The sequence below is a fragment of the Rattus norvegicus genome, chromosome 19 (genome assembly GCF_021556685.1).
Source record: "Rattus norvegicus strain SHRSP/BbbUtx chromosome 19, alternate assembly SHRSP_T2T, whole genome shotgun sequence".
Taxonomy (NCBI): Eukaryota; Metazoa; Chordata; class Mammalia; order Rodentia; family Muridae; genus Rattus; species Rattus norvegicus.
This window is the reverse complement of record NC_141552.1, coordinates 1,125,684-1,145,807: the sequence shown is the minus strand read 5'-3', so window position 1 is coordinate 1,145,807 and position 20,124 is coordinate 1,125,684.

Here is a 20,124-nt window from a genome sequence, read left to right as displayed (position 1 = left end):
ATTTATGCATAAAGACGGGAAAGAATTCAAAATTAAGTTGCACATTTGGGGAGCTGCAGTTAGGGCTTTCAAAAAGCAGTTACTTTGAAGCTGTAGACAAGGGCCTAGAGAAGCATTCAGGAGCCTTGAGTATTACCTTACCCTACCAACCCCTGGGAGTGACTTAGAAAATGAACTCAGAATGGTTCCCTCTCTTGGGTCTGTTTCCTCAACTGTGGAAGGGGGAAGTTAGACTGAATGAACCAGCTGCGCATTCTAAGTTCAATCCACAAGAAATCCTAGAACACAAAGTCCATGGCATTTGGAGGTACTTGGATGTGTGCATGGGGACCATAAGAAGTGAAACAGTTTTCAGTCTTCTTGCCCCAGAAGGGCCACTTATGGGAGCCTAGACCCAAAGGACAAAATGTCCTGCTCTCTCCTTCCATCTACCAGATGCACAGACTCTGGACTATCTTTGCAATAAGAAACACACCAGCCCAATGGTTGGGCCTTGGGGATATAAATCAGGTTCTGCTGCTTGCATTGTAGAAACACGTACTGGCTTTAACTCTCTTTGGAAGGTCTAGGGTTGTTCACAAAGCAAGTTCTTAAATATTGGTCCACCCAATTGCCTTGTTTTCCAGGTGGGAAGAAAATAATTCAGAAGGAGGAAGTTATTTCTCCAAGGCCATAAAGGACACTGTGGCTAGGGAAAGGGTAGGTTCTCTGGACTTGGGATTACCTCACAGCATCTGCTGTACTGTGGGATTTACTAGGAACAACTAGGCAAGCCAGGAATGCCATGGGTGGGACTAGGAAGAGATCATCAGCCCTCCCAGGAGAGGAATGGATAACCCAGAGCTATCTGCAGTATCACAAGCCTCTTATACCTCCTGGGGTCCATGGTCTGAACTTTATGAGCATTGACAAATGTCTCATCTATCAGTATAAAGCTAGAAGAAAGCTGGTGCAATGAGCCAGGTATAGAAAGGCTGCCAGTATCACAGCTAGTGTCTCTATGTGTTAGTGGGTAACCTTCTCTACTTTTCTGTATTTAGATAAGCAGGTATCAGGAAATAAAAACAGGCAGGGGCAGGGTTCTCTGTGGATAGTTACTAGAGTCATCTGCTTCCCTGTGTGTACTGGGGACTCAAAGCTGATCTTCTGGTCCCCAAAAGACGCTAGTTGTGGTCTGAATGCCTAGGTCTCCCCTAAATTCCTGCATTGAATTCCAACTCCCAGTGTAACAGGATTAGAGGTGGAACATTGAAGACATTAAAGTTAAATGAAATCCTGAGGGTGGGGCCTCAGGCTGGGATCAATGCCCTTATTAGAAAAAGGAGGGGGTGGGAAAAGAAGGGATAGGGGAGGGGGAAAAGGAGAGGAGGGGACAGGAGAGGAAAGGAGGAGGGAGGGAAGGGATTTCCTGTTCTACTCTTTGCCTTTGGAAAGGCAAGACATCTGTCTATGCACCAAAAAAAACAAGCTCTTGTCAAACACTGGACCAGCCAGCACCCTGCTCCTATGTTTCCCAATCCATAGAATTTTAAACTGTAACTGTGGTATTGTTATAGCATCTCAAGTTGACTAAGACACTACTAGTCCTGCACAGCTTCTTTGAGGTAGATGTGAACAGACAGAAGCCCAGACATGGCACATGACTTCCATAGCCACAGGAGAGCCAAGATTTCTTCTAAAGCACAGTCAGTTTCCTGGTTCCAGACTTAGTCTTGGGGTCAGAAAGTTCTCCGCCCTTTGGGTGCATCAAGAGAAAGCAACTCCATGAATCTTCCAGGATCCCAGGATAGAGGACTTGAGAGATTTCCTGTTTTTAAAAAGCAGAAATCAAAAAGTGCTGTCGTTTTCCTTAAATATATTCTTTTGAATAAAACATCTACTCTTGGTGCCAGCAGCGAGCTTCGAAACATGTTCAAGATGACATGATTGATAATAAGAAGGCTTTTTCAAGACGTTTCTAATCCTATCGTCCTAGTTAAAGAATGCAACTCTCCAACATGATGTATGGCCTAATAAGAGGGTGCACTTGAACTGAGGCTATTTGTTTATGCTTGCGTTTTTGACAGATGAATATTAACTACTGAGAAAATGGTAAAGCCAATTAGTAAAAGCTGAATCGTGTCCAGATGGAACTATGATCATAGATACATACATAGGTAGCTTCTCCCCCAAACAGCAGCCCATCAACAGGTTCTGCCTTCCTCTGAGACGCTGCGGCTGGCCCAAGGAGCGGTGGCCTCTCCCTTCCTGGTACTTTGGGACCGATGAACTTGGGTTCCACAACAGAGTCTGGGGTCCCTAAGGAAGAGTGATGTTTACTTGTCAATGTCCCTTGAATTGAATCTCCAACAAAATGTGTTTCTGCCTACCTGGTTGCTGGTTTCAGCTCCCCAATTGGATGCCCCCCAGTATAAGGCAGCAGAAGGGTATGAAGAAGGCAATCTCCAAGGAAGAGTCTCATCGTTTCATTCCTGGAGAGGGGAACCTGCTGTGCAGAAACGGGGATATCAAATCCTCGGGTCCCACCTGCCTTCATCTTCTTAATCTTTGCTTGTTCTGCCTACAGTGTTTGCTCTCAGGAGCTAAATAAAGCTACAAACAAAAAAGAAATCCAATTTATAAGCAAATCACACATTCAAAACTCTTCACTGAGTACCTGCTATGTGCCAAGCACCAGAAATAGGAAGTGGACACACTCTGCTTTCATGGAACTTGGAGATAGGATCTCTCTGGGGACCTGGAGTGTGCTCGGGCCCTGAGACTGTGTCAGACCCTCCCCCTTCCAGGAGAATAGCTCCTTTCTGAAGCAGGAGAAGAGGCCTTGAGGGGCTGATGGCAGCTTCCAAAATTAACAAGGGTTGAGTTTACAAAGCGCAGCGTGTGCTTGCAAATGTTGCAGTAAGCTTCTCAAAGTAGAGAGTGTGCAACCTGAGATTCCATTTGGAGGCTGTAAATTATTCTTTTCCCCAGCACCCTGAGCACCAATATGTCGCCTTGCCTTTCAGAAAGATAATTGCTAATTTTTAATAATTTCTTGACAAACTGTTGGCTCTGAATTAAAGTAGCTCTACCACTGTAGACTTCAAGACAGCAATGAAAGATGTTTAAAGTACAGAAGAAAGACTCCATTGCACCCCTCCTCTCAAGCGGCATATTTAGCCGGTGGTCACCTATAACCCGACCCATGCGCCATATTCCAGTACAAATCACTCCCTTTTCAAGGAAAAGCCCTTTGACAGCCAAAAAAAGCAGTTTCCCTTAAAAAATACATTTTAGCATTTTCCTCTGTCCTCTGGTTCCCGATTGTGGGCCTCACCAAGTAGATTAATGGACTTTCGATGAAACTCACCGTTCCACTTTTTGAAGCCTCTAAGAAGAAATAGGTCCAGCCTAAAGTCCTCCTATCCTGTCTGAGATAGGAGAAACATTGGAAGCATTTGCATTTTAACCCTTCACTTGCAGAAGAAGGAGCTGCCTGTGTGTGTGTGTGTGTGTGTGTGTGTGTGTGTGTGTGTGTGTGTGTGTGTATGTACACACAGGAGCCATGTCAGGGTTTGGACAGGGACTCTGTTCTCAAAAACACTGTTTGTCCTTCAATGAACCACTGCCACTACACATGTTGGTTTGCCCACCATCTGTCTCCTGCTATCATCCTGAGATTGGGCAGCCTAAATAAACTGTGCATCCCCTCCAGGAACCCTTGGAATCTAGTCCCACTTATGCAGTGACTGACAGGAGCCATCCGAAAGAAGATATCAGCGTGTAGCTGAGTGGTACACTCATCTTGGCTGTCAGCGTGATTGGATTAAGAAATGCCTAAGACAAGGCTGAATAGATGGCTGAGCCGTTAAGCGCACTGGCTGGTTTTCTAGAGGACCTGGGTTCAATCCCCAGCTCCCACGTGTAAGCTCCCAACCATCTCTATCTCTACTTCCAGAGGATCCACGAGACTCTTCTGGCCTTTGCAATCACCAGGTAGGCACAGATATTCGTGGAAGCAAAACACTCATAGACAGAAAATATATTTTTAAAAGAGATATTAATTAGTAAAGCACACCTCTGAGGGAACTAGGATGGCTTTTCTAGGGAGTCATTCAATCATCAGGGCTCTGTAATATATGCGACCCCTTAATGGGTTCATAATAATGCAGTATCACTGAGAGGCAATGAAAGTTTCGTGGGGTCTAGCTGGAGGAAGGTCATGGGGCAGGAGTCCCTGAGAGCAAGATCTTATCCTGACTTCTCCTTGCATCGCCATTTTTGCTACTCCCTGTCTACCATAAAGCAAAGAGCATAGGACCAAGCAAGCCTAGACTAAAGAACTCTCAGAAACCACGAAGCCATGGTAAATCCTGCCTCTCTTAAGTTGTTCTGTCAAAGAGACAGGAAATGTAACTAACAGCATCATGAATGAGATTTGTAATCCTTTCTTTAAAAAAGAAAAGCACACAGTGGTCTGCAGAGATGGCTCAGAGGTTAAAAGCAAGGACTGCTCTTCCAAAGGTCCTGAGTTCAATTCCCAGCAACTGCATTGCAGCTCATAACGCTCATAACCATCTATGATGAGATCTGGTGCCCTCTTCTGGCCTGCAGACACACATGCAGGCAGAACATTGTGTATATAATAAATAAAGAAACCTAAAAATAAAAAATAAAAAAACAAATAAAAAGCACACAGAATTCCAGCTTCTTCCCAATGCACAAATAGAATGGCAAACTATTTTTCCACGACAAAGTATTAGCCTCTAACAAACTGCACAGTCTACGGGCTCAGTCACAGTTCCTGGAATCTACCATGACGCCCCATGCAAACATCTTTCTTCATTACTCGGCTGGACTTTCTTTGAAAGATCTCATTGTAATATGATTTGGACCAGACCTGCGGAATAATATTAAAGCCATAAACTATGTGTAGAAGAACACATGCTGCAGGCACAGAAGACAAGTTGGACGCCCTGAAAACTTATTATCATGCTCCAAATTTAGTGTCCCCGTGTCTAAGTGCGACGTGTGATGTTAACAATCAAAGTGTTTAGGCATCTTTTATTCCTTGTCAGGAAAATGAAGTTGTCTCCTGTCATGTTGGACGGTTTGAGTATAGATCTCATAGCAAAGACAACAAAAATATGTAATTTTATGTGTGCCTCTACCCATCAGTCTGAAAGAACTTCAAATTCAAATTAATACACTTGTTCGGCATGTCGTCTTTGAAAACCACAGCTGAGCAGCAAGTGCAGAACAGTCCAGAATTCTTTCAGCTTGTCTTACCATTTATATTTTATTTTTTCCAGTAAAACTAAAGGAGAGGAGAATGGTAGCTATTTATCATTTCAAGTCACTTCCTGCAGACCGAAGGGCTCTCCCTGCCATCATGGTAATTGTTAATCAGCCCCATAAACACAAATTATCTGTTAGAGGGGAATGGAACTGTTTTATGTGTCCTGGAATTTGCAGAGACATGGTAAGCCAAGCCAAATGAATCTCCTAATTCTGGGCTTTCATGGTACCTGTGTGACCCTGAGTTTATAAAGAGCCCACGGAAGACCATTACCCTGTTCTGCTACCAGTTTGCTCTGGTTCTGTGACTTTAAACAAGCCACTCCCATCTCTGAGCCTCCTTCTACCCTATTCTCTGGGAAAGGAGCAATGAATGTGTGATTCCTAATAATCCCTCCTCTTCTCACTGCAGGTGACAGACAGACCCCACAGACGTTCAGAGCTTACAGAATCACAGAGTCAAAGGCTCAGAGAGAGAAACCCCCAAATGACTTCTAAATGCAGGCTAGAAGAGGAAGACGGTGCTATCCAACCATGTTTATTACCTGAAAGTAACCCAAAGTAGACTATATACCATGTATTCTGTGTAGACTCCAAGTCTATAGAATGTATGGTTCAAAATCCTGAACCAAACATGCAGTCCTAAAGAAATAGTATCAAGAGTTGGGGGACGGGGGGCTGCAGGTTGGGGAGCAATAGAAATCCTCCCCAAGTGTCCTGTCCAAACCAGCAACCACACCAGAGACTCCCCAGGGGAGGGGTAAGGTGATTCCAGGAGTCAGAAGCTCTATAGTCTTCTCAATTGCAGCACTGTTTAAAGTGCCTCCAGTGCACTCTCGCTACTCTGTGAGAACAGGTCCTGCTTACTCAGAAAGAGGGAGCTGTATATTTATGTTTACAGTTGTTCCCAGGGCCAGGCTAAGGTCAGGAAGCTGCTAGGTGGCTGGGATAGGGTTCAAAATCAGGACTCAAGCTCCAAGCTCTTGGGTCATAGATAATTGAAGAATAATTAAGATGTTCCACAGTAGGCCAGCCTGGGTCATTACAAAATGTTTTAGAGATCCTAAATACACGTCTAACCTGTGATCACTTAATCACTATAATAGGAAGTCATGCTGATCCAGTAAATATCCATCATGCCATCAATAACCTTAAAAGTAGGGAATGAAGAACTAAATATGGGCCAGGTTCATCAATGTTTGGTTTGGGTTATTGGGGAGGGGCAGTTGTCAATCTCAGAAGTCTTCCATCTAAGGTTTTGAAACACGGTCTCTCACTGAACCTGGAGCTTGCCAAGTCAGCTAAAGCAGCCAGCCTGGAAACCCCAGGAATCCTCTGTCTTCCCCTTCCCAGACCCGGGGTTACTGGTAAACTCTAACACAATTTGGCTTTAACATGTATGCTGGGTATCAGACTTAGGTTGCACAGTGAGCACTTTACCAACTGAGTCATGTGCTTAACCTCTCTTTGAGGTACAGATAGAGATGGGATGAGCCCCCTTTCCCAAAGTAATATACTTCCTATCACAGGGTGTGATCAAAAAGACCTTTCCCAAATGAAGGTGGGATGTCTGCTCCACACTATTCCCCAGCTTCAGGCATGACCCATTGTTCCCACTCGTACCTTTTTTGCCTACCAGAACTTCTCAGTTCTCAACTAGTGTCCCCTCTGCAAAACCAGCCATGTACCCTTTCTACATGGAGGACCTTTGAACTACTTTTTATAGACCACATCACACACCTCACCTCCAGCAGGCTCAGGGACCTTTTCTCTACCTTCCCATGTTACCAACAATGCATCTTCCTCTTTATGTATCTCTCTTCCATGATTCTCCAGTAGCACAGTCTTTGTTTCCCCATCATGAGCATCATGTTATTTCCAATTATAGCCTGCTTGATGGGTTAATATAACAGAAATTGGCTTACTTTCAGCACTCTTCAGCCAAACTGACCATCTTCCTGATACCCAGGAAAAATGGGGATAGGGGAGAGTCATGTCCTATCTGGCTGATATTGTGCCTTGACTGCCCTGGATGCAAACTCTACCCACTATGCCAGAAAGTTCTTGGTTTGATAAAGACAAAACACAGGGAAGAAACAAGGGAGGAATGGGTAACTTTGACCTGATTTGAGGATTCTGATTCCTCATAAGAAGAAAGCATGGCAGAGTTGAGTTTGTGGCCATGAGAATACTCAGCAACATTTGTTCACATCATGACAGATCAGAAAACCAAACAGACCAGAATCAAGGACCAGGCTATCACCATGGACCACTTGCATTAGCCAGCTGCATCTCCCAAAGGCCCAGCAGACTTGGAAATAGCCCTACAAATTGGAGAATTCCTGCTTAAAATTTGAGCCCATGGGAGACATTTCATATTCAAACCAGACCATGCTCGAAGCTAAAGCCATATGACCTTATTTTAATAATAGGAGGAGAAGGAGGAGGAGGAGGAAGAGGAGGAGGAAGGAAGGAAGGAAGGAAGGAAGGAAGGAAGGAGGGAGGGAGGGAGGGAGAGAGAAGAAAGAAAGAAAGAAAGAAAGAAAGAAAGAAAGAAAGAAAGAAGAAAGGGAGGAAGGGAGGGAGGGAGGGGAAAGAAAGAAAGAGGGAGGGAGGGAGAGAGGGAGGGAGGGAGGAAGGGAGGAGAAAGAAAGAAAGAAAGGAAGGAGAGAGGGAGGAAGGGAGGAAGGGAGGGAGGGGAAAGAAAGAAAGAAAGAAAGAAAGAAAGAAAAAAAAAGAAAGAAAGAAAGAGAGAGAAGGAAAGAAAGGAGGGAGGGAGGGAAGAGGGAGGGAGGGAGAGAGAGAGAAAAGAAAAGAAAAGGAAAGGAAAGGAAAGGAAAGGAAAGGAAAGGAAAGGAAAGAAAAGAAAAGAAAAGAAAAGAAAAGAAAAAGAGAGAGATCAGGAAGCTAATAGGCCCATCTGGGCTCGAATATCACAAAAGTCAGTGATGTTTTAAAAAGCAAATGGTTTCCAGATTCTCCAGGGCATAGATAGGCTTACAGATATCTAACCAATGGCATCTCCTCCCTCATGAGACTAAGCTGCCTCCCTCCCTATCCCAACCCCACCGCTGACTTCCTTCAAGTTTCTGCGGCCACCAAACTGAAGATAATCCTCTGGCCCTGGGTCTCAGAACCAGATGGCTAGCATTTCTCTAGCAGGATACAATTCCCCTCCCTCCTCCCAGTGGGAATGTGAGTGTCTGGCTCTTGATAAAGAACAACTACAGGGTGGGAGCAACAGCCCCCTTCTTTTCCAGAGAGATTTGTATGGAAAAATTTCCAGTCCCCCCCCCCAAGACTCATGACTTATTTTTTTTTTTTATTAACTTGAGTATTTCTTATATACATTTCGAGTGTTATTCCCTTTCCCGGTTTCCGGGCAAACATCCCCCTCCCCCCTCCCCTTCCTTATGGGTGTTCCCCTCCCAACCCTCCCACCATTGCCGCCCTCCCCCCATAGACTAGTTCACTGGGGGTTCAGTCTTAGCAGGACCCAGGGCTTCCCCTTCCACTGGTGCTCTTACTGGGATATTCATTGCTACCTATGGGGTCAGAGTCCAGGGTCAGTCCACGTATAGTCTTTAGGTAGTGGCTTATTCCCTGGAAGCTCTGGTTGCTTGGCATTGTTGTACTTTTGGGGTCTCGAGCCCCTTCAAGCTCTTCCAGTTCTTTCTCTGATTCCTTCAATAGGGGACCTATTCTCAGTTCAGTGGTTTGCTGCTGGCATTCGCCTCTGTATTTGCTGTATTCTGGCTGTGTCTCTCAGGAGCGATCTACATCCGGCTCCTGTCGGTCTGCACTTCTTTGCTTCATCCATCTAGTCCAATTGGGTGGCTGTATATGTATGGGCCAAATGTGGGGCAGGCTCTGAATGGGTGTTCCTTCAGTCTCTGTTTTAATCTTTGCGTCTCCCTTCCCTGCCAAGGGTATTCTTTTTCCTCATTTAAAGAAGGAGTGAAGCATTCACATTTTGATCATCCGTCTTGAGTTTCGTTTGTTCTAGGGATCTAGGGTAATTCAAGCATTTGGGCTAATAGCCACTTATCAATGAGTGCATACCATGTATGTCTTTCTGTGATTGGGTTAGTTCACTCAGGATGATATTTTCCAGTTCCAACCATTTGCCTACGAATTTCATAAACTCGTTGTTTTTGATAGCTGAGTAGTATTCCATTGTGTAGATGTACCACATTTTCTGTATCCATTCCTCTGTTGAAGGGCATCTGGGTTCTTTCCATTTTCTGGCTATTATAAATAAGGCTGCGATGAACATAGTGGAGCACGTGTCTCTTTTATATGTTGAGGCATCTTTTGGGTATATGCCCAAGAGAGGTATAGCTGGATCCTCAGGCAGTTCAATGTCCAATTTTCTGAGGAACCTCCAGACTGATTTCCAGAATGGTTTTACCAGTCTGCAATCCCACCAACAATGGAGGAGTGTTCCTCTTTCTCCACAACCTCGCCAGCATCTGCTGTCACCTGAGTTTTTGATCTTAGCCAATCGCACTGGTGTGAGGTGAAATCTCAGGGTTGTTTTGATTTGCATTTCCCTTATGACTAGAGATGTTGAACATTTCTTTAGGTGTTTCTCAGCCATTCGGTATTCCTCAGCTGTGAATTCTTTGTTTAGCTCTGAACCCCATTTTTTAATAGGGTTATTTGTTTCCCTGCGGTCTAACTTCTTGAGTTCTTTGTATATTTTGGATATAAGGCCTCTATCTGTTGTAGGGTTGGTAAAGATTTTTTCCCAATCTGTTGGTTGCCGTTTTGTCCTAACCACAGTGTCCTTTGCCTTACAGAAGCTTTGCAGTTTTATGAGACCCCATTTGTCAATTCTTGATCTTAGAGCATAAGCCATTGGTGTTTTGTTCAGGAAATTTTTTCCAGTGCCCATGTGTTCCAGATGCTTCCCTAGTTTTTCTTCTATTAGTTTGAGTGTGTCTGGTTTGATGTGGAGGTCCTTGATCCACTTGGACTTAAGCTTTGTACAGGGTGATAAGCATGGATCGATCTGCATTCTTCTACATGTTGCCCTCCAGTTGAACCAGCACCATTTGCTGAAAATGCTATCTTTTTTCCATTGGATGGTTTTGGCTCCTTTGTCAAAAATCAAGTGACCATAGGTGTGTGGGTTCATTTCTGGGTCTTCAATTCTATTCCATTGGTCTATCTGTCTGTCTCTGTACCAATACCATGCAGTTTTTATCACTATTGCTCTGTAATACTGCTTGAGTTCAGGGATAGTGATTCCCCCTGAAGTCCTTTTATTGTTGAGGATAGCTTTAGCTATCCTGGGTTTTTTGTTATTCCAGATGAATTTGCAAATTGTTCTGTCTAACTCTTTGAAGAATTGGATTGGTATTTTGATGGGGATTGCATTGAATCTGTAGATTGCTTTTGGTAAAATGGCCATTTTTACTATATTAATCCTGCCAATCCATGAGCATGGGAGATCTTTCCATCTTCTGAGGTCTTCTTCAATTTCTTTCCTCAGTGTCTTGAAGTTCTTATTGTACAGATCTTTTACTTGCTTGGTTAAAGTCACACCGAGGTACTTTATATTATTTGGGTCTATTATGAAGGGTGTCGTTTCCCTAATTTCTTTCTCGGCTTGTTTCTCTTTTGTATAGAGGAAGGCAACTGATTTATTTGAGTTAATTTTATACCCAGCCACTTTGCTGAAGTTGTTTATCAGCTTTAGTAGTTCTCTGGTGGAACTTTTGGGATCACTTAAATATACTATCATATCATCTGCAAATAGTGATATTTTGACCTCTTCTTTTCCGATCTGTATCCCTTTGATCTCCTTTTGTTGTCTGATTGCTCTGGCTAGAACTTCAAGAACTATATTGAATAAGTAGGGAGAGAGTGGGCAGCCTTGTCTAGTCCCTGATTTTAGTGGGATTGCTTCAAGTTTCTCTCCATTTAGTTTAATGTTAGCAACTGGTTTGCTGTATATGGCTTTTACTATGTTTAGGTATGGGCCTTGAATTCCTATTCTTTCCAGGACTTTTATCATGAAGGGGTGTTGAATTTTGTCAAATGCTTTCTCAGCATCTAATGAAATGATCATGTGGTTCTGTTCTTTCAGTTTGTTTATATAATGGATCACGTTGATGGTTTTCCGTATATTAAACCATCCCTGCATGCCTGGGATGAAGCCTACTTGATCATGGTGGATGATTGTTTTGATGTGCTCTTGAATTCGGTTTGCCAGAATTTTATTGAGTATTTTTGCGTCGATATTCATAAGGGAAATTGGTCTGAAGTTCTCTTTCTTTGTTGTGTCTTTGTGTGGTTTAGGTATAAGAGTAATTGTAGATTCGTAGAAGGAATTCGGTAGGGCTCCATCTGTTTCAATTTTGTGGAATAGTTTGGATAATATTGGTATGAGGTCTTCTATGAAGGTTTGATAGAATTCTGCACTAAACCCATCTGGACCTGGGCTCTTTTTGGTTGGGAGACCTTTAATGACTGCTTCTATTTCCTTAGGAGTTATGGGGTTGTTTAACTGGTTTATCTGTTCCTGATTTAACTTTGATACCTGGTATCTGTCTAGGAAATTGTCCATTTCCTGAAGATTTTCAAATTTTGTTGAATATAGGTTTTTATAGTAAGATCTGATGATTTTTTGAATTTCCTCTGAATCTGTAGTTATGTCTCCCTTTTCATTTCTGATTTTGTTAATTTGGACGCACTCTCTGTGTCCTCTCGTTAGTCTGGCTAAGGGTTTATCTATCTTGTTGATTTTCTCAAAGAACCAACTTTTGGTCCTGTTGATTCTTTCTATGGTCCTTTTTGTTTCTACTTGGTTGATTTCAGCTCTGAGTTTGATTATTTCCTGCCTTCTACTCCTCCTGGGTGTATTTGCTTCTTTTTGTTCTAGAGCTTTTAGGTGTGCTGTCAAGCTGCTGACATATGCTCTTTCGTGTTTCTTTCTGCAGGCACTCAGCGCTATGAGTTTTCCTCTTAGCACAGCTTTCATTGTGTCCCATAAGTTTGAGTATGTTGTATCTTCATTTTCATTAAATTCTAAAAAGTTTTTAATTTCTTTCTTTATTTCTTCCTTGACCAGGTTATCATTGAGTAGAGCATTGTTCAATTTCCACGTATATGTGGGCATTCTTCCCTTATTGTTATTGAAGACCAGTTTTAGGCCGTGGTGGTCCGATAGCACGCATGGGATTATTTCTATCTTTCTGTACCTGTTGAGGCCCGTTTTTTGACCGATTATATGGTCAATTTTGGAGAAAGTACCATGAGGAGCTGAGAAGAAGGTATATCCTTTTGCTTTAGGATAGAATGTTCTATAAATATCCGTTAAGTCCATTTGGCTCATGACTTCTCTTAGTCTGTCGACATCACTGTTTAATTTCTGTTTCCATGATCTGTCCACTGATGAGAGTGGGGTGTTGAAATCTCCCACTATTATTGTATGAGGTGCAATGTGTGTTTTGAGCTTTAGTAAGGTTTCTTTTACGTATGTAGGTGCCCTTGTATTTGGGGCATAGATATTTAGGATTGAGAGTTCATCTTGGTGGATTTTTCCTTTGATGAATATGAAGTGTCCTTCCTTATCTTTTTTGATGACTTTTAGTTGGAAATTGATTTTATTTGATATTAGAATGGCTACTCCAGCTTGCTTCTTCTGACCATTTGCTTGGAAAGTTGTTTTCCAGCCTTTCACTCTGAGGTAGTGTCTGTCTTTGTCTCTGAGGTGTGTTTCCTGTAGGCAGCAGAATGCAGGGTCCTCGTTGCGTATCCAGTTTGTTAATCTATGTCTTTTTATTGGGGAGTTGAGGCCATTGATATTGAGAGATATTAAGGAATAGTGATTATTGTTTCCCTTTATATTCATATTTGGATGTGAGGTTATGTTTGTGTGCTTTCATTCTCTTTGTTTTGTTGCCAAGACGATTAGTTTCTTGCTTCTTCTAGGGTATAGCTTGCCTCCTTATGTTGGGCTTTACCATTTATTATCCTTTGTAGTGCTGGATTTGTAGAAAGATATTGTGTAAATTTGGTTTTGTCATGGAATATCTTGGTTTCTCCATCAATGTTAATTGAGAGTTTTGCTGGATACAGTAACCTGGGCTGGCATTTGTGTTCTCTTAGGGTCTGTATGACATCAGTCCAGGATCTTCTGGCCTTCATAGTTTCTGGCGAGAAGTCTGGTGTGATTCTGATAGGTCTCCCTTTATATGTTACTTGACCTTTTTCCCTTACTGCTTTTAATATTCTTTCTTTATTTTGTGCGTTTGGTGTTTTGACAATTATGTGACGGGAGGTGTTTCTTTTCTGGTCCAATCTATTTGGAGTTCTGTAGGCTTCTTGTATGCCTATGGGTATCTCTTTTTTTAGGTTAGGGAAGTTTTCTTCTATGATTTTGTTGAAGATATTTACTGGTCCTTTGAGCTGGGAGTCTTCACTCTCTTCTATACCTATTATCCTTAGGTTTGATCTTCTCATTGAGTCCTGGATTTCCTGTATGTTTTGGACCAGTAGCTTTTTCCGCTTTACATTATCTTTGACAGTTGAGTCAATGATTTCTATGGAATCTTCTGCTCCTGAGATTCTCTCTTCCATCTCTTGTATTCTGTTGGTGAAGCTTGTATCTACAGCTCCTTGTCTCTTCTTTTGGTTTTCTATATCCAGGGTTGTTTCCATGTGTTCTTTCTTGATTGCTTCTATTTCCATTTTTAATTCCTTCATCTGTTTGATTGTGTTTTCCTGGAATTCTTTCAGGGATTTTTGCCATTCCTCTCTGTAGGCTTCTACTTGTTTATTAATGATTTCCTGTGTTTCCCTAAGTGTGTTCATGTCTTTCTTGAAGTCCTCCAGCATCATGATCAAATATGATTTTGAAACTAGATCTTGCTTTTCTGGTGTGTTTGGATATTCCATGTTTGTTTTGGTGGGAGAATTGGGCTCCGAGGATGGCATGCAGTCTTGGTTTCTGTTGCTTGGGTTCCTGCGCTTGCCTCTTGCCATCAGATTATCTCTAGTGTTACTTTGTTCTGCTATTTCTGACAGTGGCTAGACTGACCTATAAGCCTGTGTGTCAGGAGTGCTGTAGACCTGTTTTCCTCTCTTTCAGTCAGTTATGGGGACAGTGTGTTCTGCTTTCGGGCGTGTAGTTTTTCCTCTCTACAGGTCTTCAGCTGTTCCTGTGGGCCTGTGTCTTGAGTTCACCAGGCAGCTTTCTTGCAGCAGAAAATTTGGTCTTACCTGTGGTCCCGAGGCTCAGGTTCGCTCGTGGGGTGCTGCCCAGGGGCTCTCTGCAGCGGCAGCAACCAGGAAGACCTGTGCCGCCCCTTCCGGGAGCTTCAGTGCACCAGGGTTCCAGATGGTCTTTGGCTTTTTCCTCTGGCGTCCGAGATGTGTGTGCAGGGAGCAGTCTCTTCTGGTTTCCCAGGCTTGTCTGCCTCTCTGAAGGTTTAGCTCTCCCTCCCACGGGATTTGGGTGCAGAGAACTGTTTATCCGGTCTGTTTCTTTCAGGTTCCGGCGGTGTCTCAGGCGCAGAAGTCCTGCCGCTCCTGGGCCCTCCCCCACGGGAGCCCAGAGGCCTTATACAGTTTCCTCTTGGGCCAGGGATGTGGGCAGGGGTGAGCAGTGTTGGTGGTCTCTTCCGCTCTGCAGCCTCAGGAGTGCCCACCTGACCAGGCGGTTGGGTCTCTCTCTCACCGGGTCTGGGAGCAGAGAGCTGCTGCGGGCCGGGATCCGCGGGTGTGGGACTTCCGGTAAACAGAGACCGTGCCTCCTAGAGAAATTCTGCTTCCGTGTCCCAAGCTCACCAGGCAGCTTTCTTGCAGCAGAAAATTTGGTCTTACCTGTGGTCCCGAGGCTCAGGTTCGCTCGTGGGGTGCTGCCCAGGGGCTCTCTGCAGCGGCAGCAACCAGGAAGACCTGTGCCGCCCCTTCCGGGAGCTTCAGTGCACCAGGGTTCCAGATGGTCTTTGGCTTTTTCCTCTGGCGCCCGAGATGTGTGTGCAGGGAGCAGTCTCTTCTGGTTTCCCAGGCTTGTCTCAGACTCATGACTTATTGACCCAAATGTCTTCAGTCCAATCATCCTACGGAAAACCACGTGGCTCGCACAGTAAAGTGCCTGCCACATAGGCATGAAGACAGGAGCTCCAATCCTCAGCACCCACATAAAAGCTAAGTGTGTGGTAGCACAAGCCTAACGTCCTAGTGCTGGAGAGATAGAGACAGTAGGATACCTGGAGCCTGTGGACGCTAGCCTTGCTGACACATGACCTCCAAGTTCAGTCGGAGACCTTATCCCAGAAAGATAAGGTGAAGGCTAGAGGACACCTGTATCCAATTTAACTACCCATATGCATGTGTTCATGTACATGCACATGTGTGTGCAAACAAAGGAACACACACACACACACACAAAGTGTACTCTAACACAACATAATCACAATCAGTGGAAACTCATGACTTACTGACTCATCAAAAATTAAGGCTGAGCTATTTGAAAATTTCATTTAGTGTCCCCAGCCAGTATGTGCTGAGGGAAATGTGGTAGGTCTGCCCTTGTGTCATGCATGGAGCCTGAGTCCCAGAGGTGGAAACAGCATCTCCTGACCAGATACCTTCTCTACGTTACCATCGGCTCCATCCTTTTGTCTCTCTACAATACCAGGGCCAGAGCCTACTACTACCAGGAACTCAGTACATGCTTGTTTAACTCAGCTCACTTTCATTTTAACCTAACAGTGAAACAAAGAAAAGATGACTCTCAAAGTTGGTGGTGATGTCATTGAGGGGGGAAAGGACAAGGCTTTCTGACTGAGGAGCACTTTGGCTATTCAGTTAAGGCCCTTTGTGAACATTTACACGTCTCAAGAGTAGGACCAGCAGTATGCTTTCTATGAACCTTAGCAGGAGGTGGTTTTGAACCCCAGCTGTTTGGAATCAAAACCCTTCTGTGAGAGCTAGTGGTCGTCACTCTTCCCTCAGCCATGTCTCTTCTCACCAGCTTCCATCCCATGTCAGAGCTCTGACGTTACTCACTGCCATATTGCTACTCAGCTGCCCTAAATCTGTGCTATTTCAATGCTGGAAAACATCTATCCATAACTTACACCTTACCATAAGTGAGTGTGAGTCAAAACATCAACTCATTCCAGGATTCCTGAGCTTCCAGTTTCCCTCCTAGGATCCTTGAAGGGGGGAAGGTGTCCAAGGATGATCCTTCACTGCAGAGCCCACACAGGAAGCCTGCTGGTGGATTTGGCAGGAAGTACAAAGGGACATTTTTCAGGAGGACCATCTCCAAGAAAGGCAATTGAAAATCCTCATGAACATCATCAGTAAGTCACTTGGAAGTCCATGCAGCAGGAAGTGTGCCTGGCTCACGCTTTGCAAAGAAACACATGGGGGAAGGAGGGTGCACAAGCGAAGGAGCATTGAGCTCCCTTGAGGAAAGACACAGCTGCAGCCTGGCCCCAGATCTGTGCAATCATTCTGAGACACCCCAGTTCTTCCAGCCACAGGAAGGAAGTAGAGGACCTACGAGAAATCATGGCTTCCTGTGTGAGGCATCATGAACTCCTCTGCCTCTCTTCTTCCTTCTCACATTGCCAAAGCAGATGGCCATGTATCACTTATGGGCTCGCCACTCAAGGTTGCCCTATGAGTGCCAGTCAGGACTGAGCAATTCTGAGGCTTCGATAGCTGACCCTCCTTCTTAGCAGCTTGCCCCACAGTGGGCTTGCCGCTTGCATTGTGTGCTCCGCTAGAGATCCTACCATCACAGCCTCTGTGCAGAGGGAAAGCAACAAATGTCTCTCTGGCCCTGAGAGCAGCAGCCCAGAGAGACATACTTCCTACATTTAACCAGCCCCACCCAGGAAAGTCAGAGACCACGTAGTCACTTCAATAGAACAGAAACAGTCATCTGACTTGCCCAGAGACCGCAGGAAAGAGTTGGTGAGTCGCTAAGCGACTGACCCATTGTCATAGTAAGAGCAAGAAATTGGTGATGAGATACTCAAAGAACACAAAGCCAGGCATGGTGGCAGAGGTGGGAGGACTGCTGAGCGCCAGACAATCACTGGCATACTGAATGAGAAGATGTCCAAAGAGAGGAAGGAAAGAAAGAAGAGAATAAAGAAGAGAGTGGGAGAAGGAGGGAAAAGGAAAAAAAGAAAGGGAAAGATAGGGGGGCAAACAGAAGCGAAGAGCGCTGATTATTAAGAGCACACAGGGCATGACCAAGCTCTTTATGTCTACTGAAGGTGGATTTTATAGATGAAAATTTAAACCATCTAAATTCAGATTATGTATATAAGGTCAGATAGCAAGTGATGGATCTGGGGCTCAATCCAAGACCTCTAGGTTCCCAGAACCATGTTTTCAATTACCTTAATATGTACATATACACACCCATATAAAGATTTCTTTTTTGTTGTTTGAAACACGGTCTCTGTATCCAGGCTAACTTTGAACTCTTGATCCTCTGGAAGCAGCCTCCCCAATGCTGGAATTAAAGGTATAAGCTGTTTCCACATATATCTTAGAAATGTTGAAAATAACCAGATGGTCACTACAGTGACCCTAAAAGAGAAGTCACAGGCAAGTGTCTTCTTACCTTCCCATGGACAGTGGCTTCCAGCCAAATAGGATCAGATCTGCCCATCATCCAAGTGGTGGCTATGAGGTGTCAGAGCCCACCACCAGCCAGGTGTGAGGTATTAGCATCCCTCATTCTCAAATGCACCCGGCAAACTGGTCTTACTCTGCCCATTTTGCAGCTCAGTGACTTGAGGTTCACAGCTGATTCAAGCACACTTTTGAGCTCAGGTCTTGCTGGCCTTAACATTTGTGACCAGGGAAGATGCTTACAAATGGAGGTCAGTGGAAATGTTCTGACTGAGTCCTTGAGCCCAGATGGATTAGCCCTTTCCTTTCTCAGAGCTAGAGTGTATGGCTTCTGATAACAAAATAAAGAAAAACTAGTGGAGACTCCCATTAGAGAAGACATCTCTGCCTCTAGACATCCTGTTGAGCATACAAAATTATAAATTATTCCCAAGTCAAAGGGAATAATGAAAATAGGAAAATAGATACCATGCCTACCACTTGGAAGCTATGTGACTTTAGGTGAATTGTTTAACCTCTCTGAAGCCTGGTTTTCACAAAATAACAGAGTTGAACTGGACCTTCCTAGGCACTCACCTCTGGCCATGTTCTCAGAACCAACAGTGTGCTGATGAACTTGGGCAAAGTCCTCAGATGGAAAAACCAGTGAGAGAATGAATGAAACTCCATTAAATGTTATGAGAAATGGGGCGTACCTCTGATCCTAGCTCTTTTCAGTGGAGGCAGGAAGTTCAATTTAAGGATAACATTAGACTTTGACTCAAAAACACAAAGAAAACAAAAAAAAGTGATGAGGTACAACTGCCTATTAGGACAGTGCCTGCTCCTGTGATTCACTCTTCTATCTCATTATCCCGAGATAAGGCAGCCATCGAGGCGAGTCTAACCCCTAGGCCTGCAAAGGCCACCATCTACCTAACAGAGACAACCTAAGGTAAAAGGGTTTCTCTTGGCTCATGGTTTCAGGGGACTTCAGTTCACTGAGTCGTACAAGATGTGGAAGCAGCAGGGCCTCAACCCAGGTAGGTAGGAATATGAGACAGCAGGTGGCATTGCGGCAATCCACTCAGGAAGCAGAGGGAGCACACAACAGGAAGGAGCCAAGGAAAACCATACCCCTAGGAAGTCATCCCAGTCAATTGTGCCTCCAGCAAGGCCCCACCACCTCCTACCTCCTACAAGTTCTACAACCTCCCAAGACAGTGTTACCAGCTGGGACCAAGTACTGAAACATGTGAATATGAGAGGGACATTTGATATTCAGATCACCAGCAAAGCATGTGTGTGTGCCTGTGTTTGGTGTGTGAGTACATACCCTAGGGGTATTAACAGCAGAGGCCCAGCATGATGTTTGCCAATGATGGTAAAGAGTCTTCTTTTCAGTTCTGCCTGATTCTTAGCAAAACTACTCTAAACATCTGACAGGTCCAGAAACAATACAGAAAATAAACAAAATACAATGGAGCATCCCTGTCGTAGGGTTCATTGCTGTGAAGAGACACCATGACCAAGGCAACCGTTATAAAGAAAAACATTGAATTGGGGCTGGTTTACAGTTTTACAAGTTCAGTTTAGTCTCATCATGATGGCATGCAGGTAGACATGGTGCTGGAGTAGGAGCTAAGAATTCTACATCTTGATCTGTAGGCAGTAAAAAGAGACTGTGCACCACACTGGGCTTAGATTGAATATATATACATACATATATATATATATATAGATATATAGATATATAGATATCGCCAAAGCCCACCTCCACAGTGATATACTTCCTCCAACAAGGCCACACCTACTCCAATAAGGCCACACCTAGTCTATCAAGGCCATACCTCCCAATAGTGTCACTCCTTATGGGTCAACTATTCAAACATGAGTCTATGGGAAACAAACCTATTCAAACCACCATAATCCCCTTCCTATCCATTCCACTTCAAATTGAGTTAATCTTAAACCAGCTGCTGAGGCAGGAGGATTGTGAGTTCATGTGGCCTGGGAAACTTAGTAAGACCTTATCACAAAATGACAGAGTGAAAAAAAGGCTGGGGGCCAAGGAGAGCACTTATCCAGTGTGTGGGAGGACTTAGGTTCAATCCCTAGTTCTGCAAGATCTATCCATATAGAACACTCACTTCAGCACTTGTACAAATTTACAGAATCTTTTAATGTAAACAGTTGGTTTTTGTTTGTTCTAACAGTGTTACAGTACTATTCTGCACCAAGGTAGGCAAGTGA